This window comes from Salvia splendens, chromosome 20 (assembly GCF_004379255.2).
Source record: "Salvia splendens isolate huo1 chromosome 20, SspV2, whole genome shotgun sequence".
In the NCBI taxonomy this organism is placed as follows: Eukaryota; Viridiplantae; Streptophyta; class Magnoliopsida; order Lamiales; family Lamiaceae; genus Salvia; species Salvia splendens.
The window spans coordinates 14,405,872-14,424,489 of record NC_056051.1 but is presented as its reverse complement, the minus strand read 5'-3'; the positions used below and the strand labels follow the sequence as shown (position 1 = coordinate 14,424,489).

General features: G+C 42.7%; 1 pseudogene; it reads left to right on the top strand.

Moving 5' to 3' along the window:
- The first annotated feature begins 10,122 nt into the window (after positions 1–10,122).
- LOC121781952 lies at positions 10,123–18,501 on the top strand (annotated as a pseudogene).
- The last annotated feature ends 117 nt before the right edge of the window (positions 18,502–18,618 follow it).

Sequence of the window (18,618 nt, the reverse complement as noted above, 5' to 3'; positions counted from 1 at the left end):
CTAACGTACATTGATTAAGAAACAAATAATTATCAAGACCTCGTCTTTAAGTAGATAACATAAAGACTTGTCTCGCTAATAGATCCAATCCAGTGCTCTGTTAGATCCAATCCAATGCTCTACCACACCAATGTCATATTATTTCATTAAGGCTTAGAAATATGAGGACTGACATTGCAACCTTTCACGATAGGTAGTCTAAGCCTATCTGGGTTGTGAAATTCTTATTTTTCTTTGTATAGAACTGACCGTGTTACCTTAAAGTGGACGACGCCCACAACCGGTCTACTAAAACAAAGACTTAAACTTTGTTAAGTTACTTACACATTTAAACATGCAATAAACATCCATTAAATGTAAACATAACCACATTATGACAAAAATAATCTATTTTATTCCTTGGAAAATAAAATAAGAGTTTCTATAGTATTCAGTCACTCGAAAGGTGATTTCTAGTATACAAACTCTAACATGTTTGTGGTTGGCTTGTCGAATCGCTGACGTTGTCTCAGTGGACTACTGCGCGAGGGGTCATACTCAGGCGGTTTCTGCAACTGGCTGTTGGACCTTCGGCGCCTGCTAAATTGGTTTTAGCGGACTGTTGATATGGTTCGTTGGGGGAGTCACTTCAGTTTCAACCACTTTGTATCTTTTATTTAGTCTGTTTCTTACATTTATTACAAAACACACATCTAAATATCAAAATGCACTATATTCAATAAATATTCAAAGTGGGAAAAGAGTAAAATAAGAGAGGTAATAATGTATAGAAGAGTCATCACTACATTATTCTTTTTCTTACTTTACTTTATCTCTATTTTAACTATTTATTAGTATAATTTTTTCAAAACAAGTATAAAAAAAGAAATATGTTAATACTAATAGAACAGAGGAAATATATTTTCGCAATATAAATCACATGCATAGTATTGAAAACAAGTCAAATGTAGACTTTAATAATCGGTGTTTATTAAGCTGCGAAAATATACAAAAATCAGTGTTTATTAGAGTGTCTCCAATAGGGGAGCCGCAACTCCCGGGCAGCGCGTGGCTCGGCCGCGGCTCCCTATTACGAGAGCCAGGCAGGGCCACGGCGGGGGGGGCATGGGAGAGCCACGACAGCGGCTCGGCTGGGGCGCTTGGGCGAGAGCCGCGGTTCCCTATTGTGGCGGCCGAGAGCCGCGGCTCAATCCATTTTCGAATTTTTTTATTTTTTTTATTTCTTATTTCTATAAATATACTCATTTTTCTCCATTTTTTACCTCATTCCAATCTCCACTCTTTTCAATTTATCTCAATTCTACTTTCAAAAAGTTGAGTTCCGATAAATTTCATTCTGCTTAAATTAAAATACCTTAAAAAATGGAAAAAAAAATTATTTGGTGGCTTGGGCATGTCCACTATTAGGGTGGATAAATTTTTTGGTGGCCCGGCCAAGTTTCGTGGCCTAGGCAAAGTTTTTATGGCTTGGGCAGGGCCACGGACTCTCCTATTGCGGACACCCTGCGCCACTGACTTAGAATTTGTTTTAAAGGGATCGTACATTATAGTTGGATTGCATGTTGGGATACAATTATAATTGTTGACCGTTGACCTTTTACGTAGTTATCGATGAATTTAGGCTTCTAGTGAACTGCTAACTGCTCAAAATTAAGTAATTTGTATTACATTCCCTCCGTCCCATTAAATATGCAACATTTGCTTTTCGACACAGGATTTTATGTAGTGTTGTTTTGTGAGTTAAAGAAGAAAGAGTAAAGTAAGAGAGAAGAAAAAGTAGAGAGAGTGTTATTTCCTTTTTTAGAAACGTTTCATTTTTAGTGGGACAAACCAAAAAGAAAAAACGTTTCATTTCTAATAGGACAGAGGGAGTACTAGTTTGAAGCATTTTGTTTTTCTATAAGACTACAGCTTAAATATAAAATTTAAATATCTGTAATAATTTAAGAATCGGCTACTTACTAGTTACTACCACACTTTTTTCGCACGACATTTAACATAAATACAATTATAATGAATATTAAATTATTGTTGACGTAAAGTCATAAACCATCCCACGTCGTGTGAATTTTTGTCTCAAATTATCTAGCTTCTAAAAGAACACTCAAGTTTGCATGTTACCCTCTATGTCAAACATTGAATGTCCATATCAAAATATATGATTTTATTTTCTATTTTTTATAAATGAATTTCATATTCTATTAACTCATTATATCAATGATTTATTACTATAGATCTAATATATAAAAATTAAAATATACTCCGTATATTATACTCACACTTTTTTTTATATTTTTTAAAATTTAACTAAGGATCGGAGTACAATTTAACGAGGCATTAATACACCCAAGCAAAGTACTAGTATAATATTAACATCGTTTACTAAATATCACTATTGTCAGATCTATTCACATACAACCAAATGTATATTAATAAATGATACAGTTGGCTAGTCAAACTTCTTTCAATACTATTTCATCTGGATATACGCAAACATAAATGAATCAGTTGTGCCAATTTTTTATATTATTATTATTATTATTATTATTATTATTATTATTATTATTATTATTATTATTATTATTATTATTATTATTATTATTATTATTATTATTATTATTATTATTATTATTATTATTATTATTATTATCTCCTGTTAATTTATCTCTAGTAAATGAATACAAAAAATTTGTTGTCTCTGGTATCCAAATTCATGAACAATATTAATCATCGGAGATGCAATTATCGTAGATCTTCGTAATTCTGAACATAAAAATAATTTTCTAATACCTCCATAAAAAAATAGACTAATTTTACCATTTTGGAATGTCCATCAAAATTAGATCGGTTCTAAATATGAAAGTTTTAAACAAATACTAATCTTATACTTATTTTTTTAGATATGGACTCCACAATCCACTAACATTACTTTCACTATCTTTTTTCCCCCTCCTCTCTCTCTTACTTTATTAATTGGTCATTAAAACTCGTGTCACTTATAAATTTGTCTATTTATTGTTGACGGAGGTAGTAGTTCTTATAATAAGAAATATTTTCATTTGAATCTATATATATGTTGTATATATATGGGAGAGGAATAAATCATACTCCCCCTGTTCACTAAAAATAGAAATTCTTCCTTTCAGGGTTGTCCCTTAAAATAAAATCTATCATTTTTAGAAAATTTCTTTCTGTTTAATGAGGTGGACTCATTTTCTACTAACTCACTTTTCCCCCATCTCTTTCATACTTTACCAATTTTTTGCATTAAAACTCAATATTTCTACTTTTAAGGGACGGTGGGGGTATCAAAATTCATTCTTATATTAAAATTAAACTAGATACATTAGATTAAGATAATTAACCACTTAGATTGTGTCATATGGATCAATGTGAATCGTTAAAATCTAAAAAAAAATTTCAAAACTTTCTCGATTTAAATTATTATTTTTACATACCGTATACTCATTCTTAATGATATAATCTTTTTTTCTTTTTGGGTCGTTTTCTTATAAATAGAAACGCTTCATTTTTTAAAAGTTCTTTCTCTCTGTGGTGAGAGTGAGTCTCATTTTCTACTAACACACTTTTTTATCTCTTTTTTACTGTATCAATTTTGCATTAAAACTCGTTTCATTCCAAAAGTTTTTATTTTTAGAAATAGAGGGATCAATTAGGATTCTAGTAAAATTTCAATTGCATGCGTTTCGACGAAATTGTAATTAGTATCTATGATAACTTATAGATTAATACTCTTCTTCATTGCATTGTTATGGTGCCCTAAGTCAATGTACATAATCTCCTAAGTTCACTTTACATAATGCCAAAAAAATTGTATTTTTGTTTAAGTATGTTTTCAAATTTGCGAGTATTTGTAAGTGCAGTATATGTAAGCTCCTAAGTATACAATGTATGTAAAGTCCTAAGTTCAATCTACATAATGCTCATAAAATCGTAATGCTATTTAAATAAATTTTAAATTTGCAAGCAATTGTATTTAAAGCCTAAGTGCAGTATATGTAACGCCCTAAGTACAGTGCATGTGATGCCCTGAAATCGTAATGCTATTTAAATAAATTTTAAATTTGCAAGCAATTGTATTTAAAGCCTAAGTGCAGTATATGTAACGCCCTAAGTACAGTGCATGTGATGCCCTGAAATCGTAATGCTATTTAAATAAATTTTAAATTTGCAAGCAATTGTATTTAAAGCCTAAGTGCAACGCCCTAAGTACAGTGCATGTGATGCCCTGAATGCAATGTATGTGATAAGGCTCATTTCATGCATCGGTTTAGTGGTAAAATACACGCTACTTGATCAGTTTATCGTGCAAAACAAGTGTTAAATGTGCAGGAATGCTGCTTGACCAAGGCATCAAGGCCAAACTGATCAAGCGAGTACAATAGGCGAAAAAGGCCAAATATCATGGGAGTTGATCAAGGGGAGTAATCAATCAGTCAAAGAGGGGACCACTGGTTTCCAGAAGAAGGACACATGAGGCTATGAGCTGGATGGTGCACATCATTCTGTTATCAAGGACAACGTTCTAGAAGGGGACACGTGTTGATATATGAGACGCAAGGACGGAGCTGAGTCACGAATCTGTTACTGAAAAGCGTCGACATTCTAGAAGGAGAGCACGTAGCAATCAATGAGACGCTCACTCTCAGCATGAGCGAATATTCCCTGCCAAGATCATTATCCAGCTGAAGGTCGTGCCGAGCCTATAAATAGAAGATGTGTCACCACACAAGAAGAAGATCCTATCTTTTACTTTCCGTCTTAGTTTAGTTTAGTTCTCTCGCTTAGTTCAGTTCTCTAGATAGCTTAGATAAAGTAATGCTTAGTTAGAAAGGGCGATCGAAGGAAGCACTGCAGAATACTTGATATCTGTCGGTGTATTCTTAAGTTTCCCGCCGAGGATCTCCTCGGTTTTACTTGCTTTCGTATTTTCCGAAGTGTTAGCTTAGTTTAAATTTCACGCTGTACTATTCTGAGTTTAGTTTTAATCAAAGTTGTTTTCATTTCCGCCATTATGTTTACTGTTCTAAGTAGTTAATTTTCATTCTAGTCTGAAATTCACTTGTCCCAGTAGTTAAATTTCTCTTGAGCAAGTAGTTAGTTACTTTTTTGTCTAAGTTAAAATTAATAGTTAAAAACTCTCAATGTTAAAGCGTGGCAGCAGCCAACCCCCCTGTTCACTCCTCACACACTTGATACACTAGCTTCTCTGTGGGATCGACCCCAAACTTGCCGCTTTACTGTTAAAGTAGTGCAAAATTGGGAGTTTACAAATTACATTGGTGGCGTGCAAAAGCGAGATCAACTTGATCAAGGGCAATGACATTTGCTAACTGATCCATCCGGTTCAGTTATCTCTTCCATATAACTTGAATCAAAAAAGAAAAAAAAAATCGCTTAAGCACGAGTTCCGCCAGTATGTAAAACCAATAAAATGTATGTATTTTCGAATTATATTGTATACATAATAAAATTATCAATCTAGACCATTTTAATCCCTAATGCCCTAATCACATTAAACTAATGCCAGCCAAAAATCCTAGATATCCATCATTCATTTTTTAATTAAAGAAAATAAAACTTCACACCCTCATTTCTCTCACCCTACCTAGCGGTGTTGGCGTGTTATGTCGCGCTAGCAACAAGAGGCAAGCACCATCCCGCACCGCCAGCCCCACCAAGTGACATCCCTCCGCTCAACACCCGACCCTTCCCATCCCCCTGCAACAAAGGCACACCGTGCGCTAGGTTGCGGTTGTTGCATCCTGAAATAGTCCTTTAGTGTTGCCCTTAGAGCATCAGCAGTGGTGGACGTCACCGCGGAATTTTCACCGGTGTGCGGGAATTCCATTGCGGACGTCCGCCATTGTGCGTGGCATGCACGGATACAGAATTCCGTCGAGGAATTCGAAATTCCGTGGCATTTTGCGGAATTCCGTGTGGACGTCCGTCATTGCGTTGACTCCCACGGACGTCTGCGCGGAATTCCCGTTTATTGAATTAAATGTTTTTTTAATTTCTATAAATACATCTCGTTGAACTTTATTTCATTCACACCACTTATATTAACAAGTTTCTCTCTCTCTAAATTTCTTTTATATATTCGTAATGGTCGGTAGTGGTAGCGGTAGTGGTAGTGGTAGTGGTGGTGATGGGAATTATGAACACATGATGCGACTGATTCACGCACGTGTGCGGGAGGCCGCGGAGAGGGAGGAACAAGCGGCCTCCGCCCCGGTGGTGCCTTGACCCATCCATCGTCGCACTATAGTACCCCGAGACCACCTCGCTACCCACCATAGGTTGTACGCGGATTACTTTGCACCAGAGCCACGGTTTGGGGAGAACCTATTCCGGCGACGGTTTAGGATGCATCGTCCGCTCTTTCTGTGTATCGTGGGTATTCGGGAATAAGTATCTTGGAAGCCTACCCCCGAAGATTGTCAGGCTTTGGTGGATATGCACGGGAATCAACACGGGTTTCCGGGGATGTTAGGCAGCATAGATTGTATGCACTGGGAATGGAAGAACTGCCCCGCTGCCTGGAAAGGGATGTACACTACTGGTTTCAAGGCCTAGAGTCCCACGATGATCCTTGAGGCGGTAGCTGACTACCGGTTATGGATTTGTCATGCATATTTTGGAGTAGTCGGGTCGAACAACGACATTAACGTCCTCTAGTCGTCGCCCCTTTTCAACGACCAGTGCATGGGCGTTGGTCCGGCCATCAACTTCGTCGCCAACGGCAACCAGCACAACATGGGCTATTATTTGGCGGACGGGATATACCCTATGTGGCCCGTCTTTGTGAAGACGATCAGATGCCCAGCAGATGAAAAGAAGATATATTTTGCGGGTCGCCAGGAGGCATCGAGCAAGGATGTTGAGCGGGCATTTGATGTGCTCCAGGCTTGATGGGCGGCAGTGAAGGGTCCAACACGGCTGTGGTACGTTGACAGCATCGCCGACATCATGTACGCATGTATTATCATACACAACATGATTGTTGAAGATGAAGGTCCAGCACTGACTGATTGGGCCGATGATGATGCTGATGCTGCGGGTCCAAGCCACGGCGTTACCACTAGCAATGTACGCATGGGGATACTCCATGATGAAGTTGATCGAGTCTGTGCATTTGCCGACATGCGCCAAAAATAAGCCCATGTTCGACTCCAGAACGATATTATTGAAGAAGTATGGCAGCGGGTAGGTCGTTGTTGATGTAGTTTTAAATTATTGAAATGTATTTTTTTTAATTTGGTAAAATGTACTTTTCTTTTTTAATGGAATTTTTTCCCTATTTGTGTTGAAATTTTAATTCCGTTATTTGTTTAATTCCGAAAATTATTTAATTTGTGAATTTGTGAATTTTTTTTATTGTGGGAAGTCCATCGGGAATTCTGCCACTGTGAAGTTGAAAGTCCGTATGACGTGGCAGAAGGTGTTTCCTCGGGGAATTCCACCGAGAGCTCCGCGCCACTGCTGATGCTCATAGACATGAATTCAGTTATTGTTAGTTTAGATCTACGGTTTTACTTTTTAATGTTTGAATGTCGTTCACCATCATATTAATTACTCTCCCTTGTTTTGTCCACTTTTACCATTTACTTTTATATTTCAATATTAATCCATTTTCATTTTTGATAAAAAATATTCTTTCTATGAGATAGGCTTCATTCTCTATTAGTAATAACTTTATTAATTTTCTTTATATTAAGTGTTTTATTTTATTAATTTTGTATTAAAACATGTATTTTTTTCCCTAATTCTCTACTTTTATGGAGCAGTAAAATTATTTAGGAACATGTTTATTTTTGTTTGTTGAACAAATGAGAGATGCCGATTCCCTTTATGGCATCAAACCTAGTAAATTAAGAAATTAAGAAATTTCTTTCCGTTCATTTTTTTATTCATTGATATCCTTTCTCTCCTAGTTAATTAATCTAATGGTCTTTAGACTAATTTTTCGCTCAATCATCACAAAAGTAGATGTCTAGCCAACTGTTAACGGGAAGTGCACACATTTTTGTTGAGATATAATTATACTCCAAAGAGTACTCCTCTATTGGGCAGTTTTAAATATTTTCTCATGAGACATAAAAGGTGATTCGGTCGCCTTGACGGCCCTCACACTCCGTCCGACATCATATCAGGGTGTTCAATCAGAATACGCAGTAGCCCATTAAGAGGGAGACCTTAACCCACTAGATGCCAGAAGCCCATCTACCAAGGTCCCACACTTGTGTCTGAGAGATAGAAACAACTACATGCCAGCAGTGAGATTTGAATCCAGACTCATTGCAACAAGATCCCCCTCCGTTGTCAACTGCCCTACCCCTGCGGGCTTCATATTTTATTTTATTTTATTTTTTTATTTTTATTTTAGTTTCTTTGGCTACTTCAAAAATATACAGTCATATCCAAGTGAAATTTTGGGTGGTGAGATAAGAATTGCACTATCCTTTTTAGGGTGTCCACTATGGGGAGCCCGCGGCTATAGCCGCGGGTTGGGGGCGGAGGGCGGGCGGCTATAGTGGGAAAGTTGTCCGGAGGGCGGGCGGACAACATCTGGGGGCGGTAGGGCGTCGGACGGAGGATCGGCGGGGTTGGGGCGAGCCCGCGGCTGGGGAGGATTAGCCGCGCCTATAGGCGCGGCGCCCATAGGGGGCGGACAACCGGCGCGGCGGTTTCAATTTCGTTTTTTTTATCTACCTCTATAAATACCACTCCCCACCACCTATTTTTCACCATTTTCAAAAAATCCATCCACTCACTATCAACACAACCACTCTCTAAAAATGCACCAAGACGTATGCAGCAAATACGCAGGGGAAACTGACCCGTATGTCAGGAACGTCTACAAGCGGCTTATAACTCGTATTGAGAGTCGACTGGGGTTGGTTGATAATGCTCCTGGGGAAACCACGGCCGGCAGCAGCGAGAGAGGAGGAGGAGATGATGAAGAAGAAGAAGAAGACGAGGAAGCCGACTCCGACACCGAGTAGACGGTGGCGGAGTTTTTAGTTGTATTTTATTTTAATTATTCGTTGTATAATCGGTGTCGGAGTTTTTAGTTGTATTTTATTTTAATTATTCGTTGTATAATTTTACCCTGTTGCAATACAACGAATATTCAGCCCTAATTACCTCGTTTTCTATTTATTTATACTGCGATTATTTTAATTATAAAATTTAGAAGCTATTAGAGGTGTCCACTATAGTGGTGGAAATAGAATTTTGGGGCTGTGGACAACAAAACTTGGGCTATGGAAAAAAATTGGGGCGGGGCTATTGGGCGTGTCCGCCTTATAGTGGATAACGTTAGGGTAGAAATAAAGACACTATCTACGTTATTTCTTTTATTTTCCATTTAAAGTTAAGAGGAAGACCTAATCATTAATACTGTTGGGTGGGTAGTGGGGGCTCACACACGACTCAAATAAAAAATTATGCCATTTTGTCTCAATTCGTGTTAAAGTAGTGGAGTATAATATAATACTAAAAAAAACTATTCTGATTGATTCCCTCGACTTTTGTATTTGGGAATCAGTGAAGCCTGCAATGTTTATTCGATGAAATATTGAAGAATGAATACCCAAATTTTACATTTTTCTAAAAAAAATAAACAAAATTAAACACTAAACAAAAGTTTCAAACTAGAAACCCTGAATGTATATAACTCGCTTGTGGACAGATTAATCCAAATATTGAAAGCCTCATGCTAAATGAGTAATTGGATTAATTGGAGTAGTTCTTTAAAACTTCAATGAAATTTTGAATATATTATTGAAATAGTAAATAATAAATTAGTACTCTTTCCCATTGAAGATGATGACCCACTTTCCTTTTTAATTTGTCCAGCCAAGATGTCTTTTTACTTAAAAAAAAATACCTTTATCTCAACTTTATTCTCTCGACTCAACATATAAAATCTCGTGCCGCCAAGAAAAGGGTCATCTTCATTGGAACGGAGGGAGTAGTAGATTTTGATTTTACTTCAATTTTCTTATTTTGGCAGACTGCGTCAGTGCTTACGAGGGGAGGGCAACATTGGTTTTTAATATTTTAGTAAAAAGAAAAATTTAATGGCCTATAAATACCAGTCCTTTGATGTTAGTTTGTAGATCGAGAAAGCATTTGCATTTGCTTTGGAAGAAAAAGAAGTGTTTGGAGATGGCGAAATCACCAGAAACAGAGCACCCAGTTAAGGCTGTTGGGTGGGCTTCGAGAGACACATCTGGAGTTATGTCCCCTTTCAATTTCTCAAGAAGGTGAGTTATTTGGATATTTGCTTCCCTAATACGAATATATAATCTGAGATTGAATTGTTATATTATTTTAGGTAGAGGGAGTTAGCTATGACTAATTAATATGAGATTTGATCTTATGAACTAAACACGTTACATATTTAATCCCGGGATATAGTGTTATACTCCATCACTTGGACTTGCAGGGCAACTGGCGAGCGTGATGTGTAGTTCAAGGTTCTGTATTGCGGCGTCTGCCATTCTGATCTTCACATGATCAAGAATGAGTGGGGCTTCACACACTACCCTATTGTTCCCGGGTAATTTCTCTTAATATTTGTTGATATGTTCAAGGTTTTGTTATAATATTATGTTGAAAATCTCATTCTTCGTTAGACCTTTAGAGAGACTGAGTAGTCTATTTTTACATGGCATCAAAGCAGATCTAGATCAATAAGATATCTTTGACTCTTCGTAAAACCTATTTTCAGAAAAAATCTTGTTCAATATTATACTCTCTGTGTGCCATTTTATGTTCCATGACTCAAGAAATTATTAGATTTTAAAAAGAAAAATGGAAAAAATAAATTAATTGAATATAAGTTCAACTTTTATATACTATTTCGTCCATCAATATACAAGGGAACATTTGACTGGGTACGAGTTTTAAAAAAAAATTATTATAAAATGGATTGAAAATGTTAGTAGAAGGTGTGTCCTACTTATATATATTAGTTTTATAATGAAATGTTAATGTAAGGTCCATTATCATAAGTACTAAAAATGGAATGTTTATTGGTGGATTGACAAAAATGGGAAAACATGAAGTTTGTTGATGGATTGAGGGTATTGACTTTATAATACAATTTGAATGTAATGATTTAGTTGAATGAGATGTCTATTTACTTAAAATGGAAGAAAGTAAAAGGGACGGTAAATCACGGATATCCAAAAATGATGAAAGTGAGACGTCCGAATGGAGTATTAATTAGTTGATTTTGATGTGTTGAGTACCATATATAGACGCTGGATTTTGTATTGAGTACCACAAAATCTTGGTTTGAGAAAGAATTCTGTTCACATTTGATGCACAGGCATGAGATTGTGGGAATAGTAAGTGAGGTAGGCATCAAGGTCGAGAAAGTGAAGGTAGGAGACAAAGTAGGCGTGGGATGCTTGGTGGGATCGTGCCGCCAATGCGACCAGTGCTCCAACGATCTCGAAAACTATTGCTCCAAACAGATCCTCACCTACAGTATGCCTTACTTGGACGGCACCATCACCTACGGCGGCTACTCCGATCTCATGGTCGCCGACGAGCACTTCATCATCCAATGGCCCGAGAATCTACCCATGGACAAGGGCGCCTGTTACGAAGGCATCCACACCAAACCCATTGGACGTGAGTGTAGCAGGGGAAACGGCTGGCGAGCTGTTGACGGAAGCGCCAGCCGAGGACGAGGAGCGAGCACCATCCGAGGACGAGGAGCGAGCACCATCCGAGAACAAGGAGAGAGCCGAGGACGAGGAGCGAGCACCAGCCGAGCTCGAGGCCGAGAACGAGGAGAGAGCCGAGGACGAGGAGAGAGCACCAGCCGAGAACGAGGAGAGAGCAGAGAGAGACGCGGTGCCGAGCAGGAGCTTGAGGCCAAGGGATCGGTTGAAACCTCCCAACCGATTCCTTTGATTAGTTGGAGTCTTTTGGTCATTTAATTATTTTTGTTATTTAATTATTTTTGGTAATTAGTAGTCATTATGTAATTAACGTTTTTTATTATTTTCCGTCGGGTTTTCTTTGTTGGTTCTTTCCCGATGTAGTTAGGATAGGTCGAACCAACCCTAGGGTCCATAGATTATAAATAGGGCTCTTCATTGTTCCGAAAATCATATGAATGAAGAATATTTTTGCCCAAGAAATTGCGTAATACTTTGAACCTTTGTATTCTGCCGACGAAGAGTGAGTCTTCGCGCCAGATTTTGTTTCAGCCGCCGATCTTCTTGTTGAAGACGCCGGAACGAGTGTTACTTGGTGGAATTGGTCAGGATATTCACGTTAAGAGCAGGAGCATCTTAACAAGTGGTGCTTTCATTCCGTACTCATGGATGTGTGGGACGTCAACAACCCGTCTCGCCCGCCGCTGACAGGGGGCAACGCGACGGAATTGGGAATCGGCTCATCTCGCCGCCAATCTGGGGTTGTGTTTCGAGAGAACGCGGGTCAGCCGCAGGAGCAGGCGCGCGGGGTTAATCGTGAAGGGGACGTCGACCCTTTCAAACTAGGGTTTGATCGACTTATGTCTCGTTTCGATCAATTGGAGATGCGTATGGATAATTCTGATCGTCGGATGGATAATATGGAGGGTCGACCCATACAGGAGGATGATCTCTCGGTTGAGGAGTCCGATTCCGACGATCGCGAGTATCGTTCTTTTCGCGATACGTACGGCCAGCCCAAGGATTGTAAACCTAGACGTCAGGCAGGTTACCGCGGAGGGCGACCGCCACGGGGCGGGCGAAAGGACGTGTATAGAGGGCGTGATTCTTATCGACGAGAGGAGGGAGCATCGCCCGATACACGCCCGCGGCGCACGACAAGTTGGGACCGGCCCTCTGCGCGCCTGAAAGGGGGCCCTACTCGCCGCCCAACGGTGTGGGACAGTCCCCGCCATCGGGAGCAGGGTGCTTGGAGACATGGAGGTGATGACAACACGGGCGTCACTATGCGGGCACCGCACTTCGACGGCTCAAATGCGACGAATTGGATATCACGCGTCGAATATTACTTTAATCACAAACTGATGCCCGAGGAGGACAGGCTACATTACACAGTTATGTTATTCGAACCTCCGGCGGCAGAATGGATTTTTAACTATCAGAAGAACAATCCCTACGTTACTTGGCCCGAATTTTTGGAGGACGTACGTCATCGTTTTGATCCTCAGAGTTTCAAAAATTATACGGGTCCCCTTGCGAAATTGGTGCAAACGGGCTCTGTTACTGAATATCACAACACCTTTGAGAGGTATTTGGACAGAGTCCAAGGTCTTTCGGACGAGGCATTGATCCCAATCTTTGTTGAGGGTTTGAAACAACCGCTCCAGGAGACGGTGGAGTTGCAGCAACCGCAATCACTAGCCGAGGCAATGGCGCTGGCACTGCGGTTGGGAGCAAGTCAGGAGCAGCGCGCGCAGCAGGCTGTTGCAACCCAGAAGCGGCAGTGGCAGAACAGGGACTCCCGGCTCGCTGCGGGGGCCCCGACGACCAGCTCCGCCCCACCACCGACTGGGGCGCCATCGACCAACCCTCGCTTTGCTCCAGTCAGGGTTTCGCTGGCTGAAAAATCGGAGAGATCGAGGAAGGGGTTGTGTTGGCATTGCCCCGAGAAATATACCCCGGGACATGTGTGTACGGTGAAATTGTTGTGTTATGTCGGGGAGGAGGATGACGAGGATACACGACCGGATACCGAGTGTCAATTACAGGATGATCATGTTATCACGGCAGACCTATCTCACCTGCATTCGTTGAATGGGAACAGCCGGTCTAGGCCATTTAGGGTGACAGGAAACATTGGATCAACGGAGGTGGGCGTGCTTATTGATACAGGAAGCACCCACGACTTCCTGCACCCGCGAATTGCGGAGCGCCTCCAGCTCGCTTTGACACCTATTCGACCCTTTCGGGTATACGTAGGAAACGGAGCCTCGTTATTATGTGCCCACGTGTCTCGTCGCACGAAGTTGACTATACAAGGTGCTCAGTTTTTGGTGGATTTGCACATTCTGGAAGTGCATGGAGCGGATGTGATCCTAGGGATGGACTGGCTCGAATCACTTGGCAAAATCTCGGCGGATTTTGTTGGGAAAACCCTGGAGTTCCGACGGGGAGAAGATGCGATCGTGTTGAAAGGGGATAGACCGGGACCGCAGCAGCTGTCCTTGAATTCATTGATGATGCTGGCAGCTCACTCTCCATCACACGAATTTTATGAGATTGTGCCCTTCGATTCCGAACTAGGGACAGGCGAGTTGTTATCCGTCGAACCGTGTTTTCCACCTGATCTACCGCCACAGTTTAGAGCAGTATTGGAGGCTCATCAGCAGGTGTTCGCGTTGCCAGTAGGGATGCCCCCTAAGCGAGCTTTCGATCATAAAATCCATTTGCTCCCCAACACCAAACCAATTAACGTGCGACCATACCGTTACCCTTACTTTCAGAAGAACGAAATCGAGCGTCAGGTTCAGGAGATGTTAGAACAAGGGATAATACAGAAAAGCCAGAGCCCTTTCTCGTCTCCAGTATTGTTGATTCGGAAGAAGGATTGTTCTTTCCGGTTTTGCATAGATTATCGTGCCCTGAACTCGGCGACTATTCCGGACCACTTCCCGATCCCAACCGCGGATGAACTATTCGATGAGCTAGGTGCGGCCAAGTTCTTTACGAAGTTGGACTTACGTTCGGGATATCACCAAATTCGGATGAACGGCGAGGATATTTTTAAGACGGCATTCCGCACCCATGATGGGCATTTTGAATTCCTGGTCATGCCTTTCGGACTGACGAACGCGCCGTCCACGTTTCAGGCGGCCATGAACGGAATATTTCAGCCCTTACTCCGAAAATTCGTCATCGTGTTCTTCGACGATATTTTGATATACAGTCCGTCTCTGGAGGCCCATTGCGACCACTTGTCCGAGGTTCTATCCTTACTACAGTCCCATAAGTTCTTCGTAAAGTTGACGAAGTGCGTGTTCTGCAGCACTACTGTCGAGTACTTAGGCCATCTCATTACGGAGGGCCTCTTGAAGGCGGATCCAGCGAAATTGGAAGCTATGACCGCTTGGCCTACCCCGCGGTCGGTCAGGCAGTTACGCGGATTTTTGGGGTTGACCGGGTATTATCGCCGCTTCATCGCGAACTACGCCATGATTGCAGCTCCCCTTACTGATCTTTTAAAAAAGGACGCCTTCGAGTGGGATGCCGGGGCAGCGGACGCCTTCGAAGCTCTCAAGTTAGCTATGACGTCGGCGCCGGTGTTGAGTCTGCCCGATTTCTCGAAGCCATTTTGTATTGAAACGGATGCCTCCGATGTCGGCATTGGGGCAGTGCTCATACAGGATGCTCATCCGATCGCCTTCTTCAGCAGGAAATTGGGGCCCCGTCGACGAGCTGCTTCCACGTATCACAAGGAGTTATTTGCTATTGTGGAAGCCGTCCAAAAATGGCGCCAGTACTTGTTGGGGAGGGAGTTTGTAATTCGTTCCGATCAAAAGAGTTTGAAGGAACTGTTCCAACAAGTTGTTCACACGCCGGATCAGCAAATGTATGTCCGGAAGTTGATGGGGTACAAGTTTAAAATTGAGTACAAGAAGGGGATATCGAACAAGGCGGCTGACGCTCTGTCGCGTCGTGAGGATAGGGTCACACCACCGGGTGAACCGGAGGCTTCTTTAGATGAAGATGCTGTCGCGGGAGCGGCGCTGTTGACGGCTGTGGCCCATCCACTACCGCGCTTGCTGGAGGTACTTCGCTCCGAGACAGCATCCTTTCGCGATTTGGTGGAGCTGGCGGCGAACATAAAAAAAGGCGAGGCCCCAGCACACCTCTCATATACAGATGGTCTGATCTACTTTGGCCGCCGGGTCCTTGTCAGCCCGTCATCGGCCATGAAGAGGTTGCTGTTAAAGGAACACCATTGTACCCCACTCGCAGGCCACCCCGGTCATGAGCGTACGTTCCGTTTGTTAGCCGCGGGGTTCTACTGGCCCAAAATGCGGAAAGAAGTGCGAGATTTTGTAGACGCGTGTGTCGTCTGTCAATCTACGAAGTATTCAACCCAGAAACCGGCCGGCCTGCTACAACCGCTCCCGGTCCCGTCGCAGGTTTGGGACGATGTCTCCATGGACTTCATAACGGGTCTGCCGCAATCCCGGGGATATACGACCATTATGGTTGTGGTGGATAGGTTGTCCAAATATGCTCACTTTGCCGCTTTACCCACTCGGTTTGACGCCCTGCGCGTGGCGCATCTCTTCGTCAATACAGTGGTCCGACATCACGGATTTCCAAGGACTTTAGTGTCGGATCGGGACCCGGTTTTCTTGAATTCCGTGTGGGAAGGAATCTTGCGACTTAGCGGCACGAAGTTGCACTTTTCGACGGCCTATCATCCGCAATCCGACGGCCAGACGGAGAATCGGAATAAGGGACTAGAGCAGTACCTCCGCGCATTCACCGCGGATCGCCCCTCGACGTGGTCGAACTTCCTACCTTGGGCCGAATTGGCGCTGAATTGTTTTCATCATGAGGGTCTCGGGACGTCACCATTCCGTGCTCTGTATGGCCGAGAGCCGCCACCCTTGATTGCTGCTCCCCCGTCGGCCAAAACCCCTCCAAACGTGGCAGATTTGATTAAGGAACGGGGTGCGCTCTTGGTGGAGTTACGCCGGAACCTTCAGAGGGCACAACAACGGATGAGAGCGTCGGCTAATAAACATCGCCGCCACATTGAGTTCGAAGTGGGGGATTTCGTGTGGCTGAAACTGCAGCCGTATCGTCAGCACTCGGTGGCAAAACCGGTTTCGGCTAAGTTGGCGAAGAGATTTTATGGACCTTTTGAGATTCTACAGAAGATTGGTCCGGTGGCGTACAAGCTGCGTCTTCCCGAGGGGAGTCGGGTGCATAATGTTTTCCATGTTAGCTTGTTGCGCGCTTTCGTGGCGGGGGATGAAGTGGTTCCTCTGCCCGACAAGTTCAGCGGGGTCAGACCCATTGCTCATCCGGTGGCCATTTTGGAATCTCAGATTATGTGGCATGAGGGAAAGGCGGTCGAGCACGTGTTGGTGCGTTGGTCGGATGGAACGGACTCACCCTCGTGGGAGCCGCTGACGGAAGTCCGCAAGCGATTTCCAGATCTCCCCCTTGAGGACAAGGGTGCTGCTAAGGAGGGGGGAGTTGTTACGAAGGCATCCACACCAAACCCATTGGACGTGAGTGTAGCAGGGGAAACGGCTGGCGAGCTGTTGACGGAAGCGCCAGCCGAGGACGAGGAGCGAGCACCATCAGAGGACGAGGAGCGAGCACCATCCGAGAACAAGGAGAGAGCCGAGGACGAGGAGCGAGCACCAGCCGAGCTCGAGGCCGAGAACGAGGAGAGAGCCGAGGACGAGGAGAGAGCACCAGCCGAGAACGAGGAGAGAGCAGAGAGAGACGCGGTGCCGAGCAGGAGCTTGAGGCCAAGGGATCGGTTGAAACCTCCCAACCGATTCCTTTGATTAGTTGGAGTCTTTTGGTCATTTAATTATTTTTGTTATTTAATTATTTTTGGTAATTAGTAGTCATTATGTAATTAACGTTTTTTATTATTTTCCGTCGGGTTTTCTTTGTTGGTTCTTTCCCGATGTAGTTAGGATAGGTCGAACCAACCCTAGGGTCCATAGATTATAAATAGGGCTCTTCATTGTTCCGAAAATCATATGAATGAAGAATATTTTTGCCCAAGAAATTGCGTAATACTTTGAACCTTTGTATTCTGCCGACGAAGAGTGAGTCTTCGCGCCAGATTTTGTTTCAGCCGCCGATGTTCTTGTTGAAGACGCCGGAACGAGTGTTACTTGGTGGAATTGGTCAGGATATTCACGTTAAGAGCAGGAGCATCTTAACAGCGCCCCTCTCCTCTGTGCCGGCATCACCACCTACAGCCCCCTCCGGTACTTCGGCCTCGACAAGCCCGGCCTCAACGTCGGGGTCGTTGGCCTCGGTGGCCTTGGGCACGTCGCCGTCAAGTTCGCCAAGGCCTTCGGGACTCGAGTCACGGTCATCAGCACTTCCTTGAGCAAGAAGAAGGAAGCTCTCGAAAATCTCGGCGCGGATGATTTCTTGGTCAGCCGCGATGACGAGCAGATGAACGCGGCAGCGGGGACGCTGGACGGCATCATCGATACCGTGTCGGCGACGCATCCCCTGCTGCCGTTGTTAGGCTTACTGAAGCCTCACGGCAGGCTTATCGCGGTTGGGGCTCCCGAGAAGCCGCTCGAGCTCCCAGTGTTTCCTCTACTTTCTGGTATAGGACACGAAGATAACAAACAAAATGGTTTTAATCAAAATTATAAAATGCTCATATGTTAAAGGATAAAAGTAAAACCTTAGTCTAATGTTTAAGTGTTTTTATGTGACCATTTGGGCCAAGGTTACTTTGTCAAATTTAATGGTGTCGTCACTTTTAGAACAATAATGGTGTGCCTGCACAAGAAGCAAACAAGTATTATGAACTAGTCTAATTGTAGTTAGCAAAATCTCATCACACAAAAACAAAATGAGAAGTTTTAGGATAAGCTCACTTCTCGAA